Source organism: Trypanosoma equiperdum, assembly GCF_001457755.1.
Source record: "Trypanosoma equiperdum strain OVI genome assembly, contig: ctg_1612, whole genome shotgun sequence".
Classification (NCBI taxonomy): domain Eukaryota; phylum Euglenozoa; class Kinetoplastea; order Trypanosomatida; family Trypanosomatidae; genus Trypanosoma; species Trypanosoma equiperdum.
The window spans coordinates 831-1,216 of NW_027123630.1; positions in this window are offsets into that span (position 1 = coordinate 831).

The following is a 386-nucleotide window of genomic DNA, read 5'->3' on the forward strand; positions in this document are numbered from 1 at the left end:
TCCGTCCCAAGGCTCTGGGCGCCATTGAGGCACACGCCAGTTTCGAAGACGTTGTTTCTGGAGGTGCTTACGTCTTTTTTGCCGCGCGTATCGAGTTTCAGTTGTGGTAGTTGAAACAACTTGTCGGGATGTAGCCCCACGACTCCTAGTTTTTTTAGCTCCGATGTTGCCACCGTTATGTGGGGGCCGCTAGTAAGGTCGGCTTGGCAGTCTTTGGCTGCAGTTTGTTGGAATGTAACGGCAATGTCGCATTTTGTTCTGTGCCCGCTAGTCAATTGTCTTGCCCCGTCCCTGATTTGCCGTTTGAGATGACGGCTTGTGCTCTGTCGGTGGCGTAGATGGCCATTTTAAGTGGTGCTATTCTGGAGTTCAGGGTTAGCACCGCG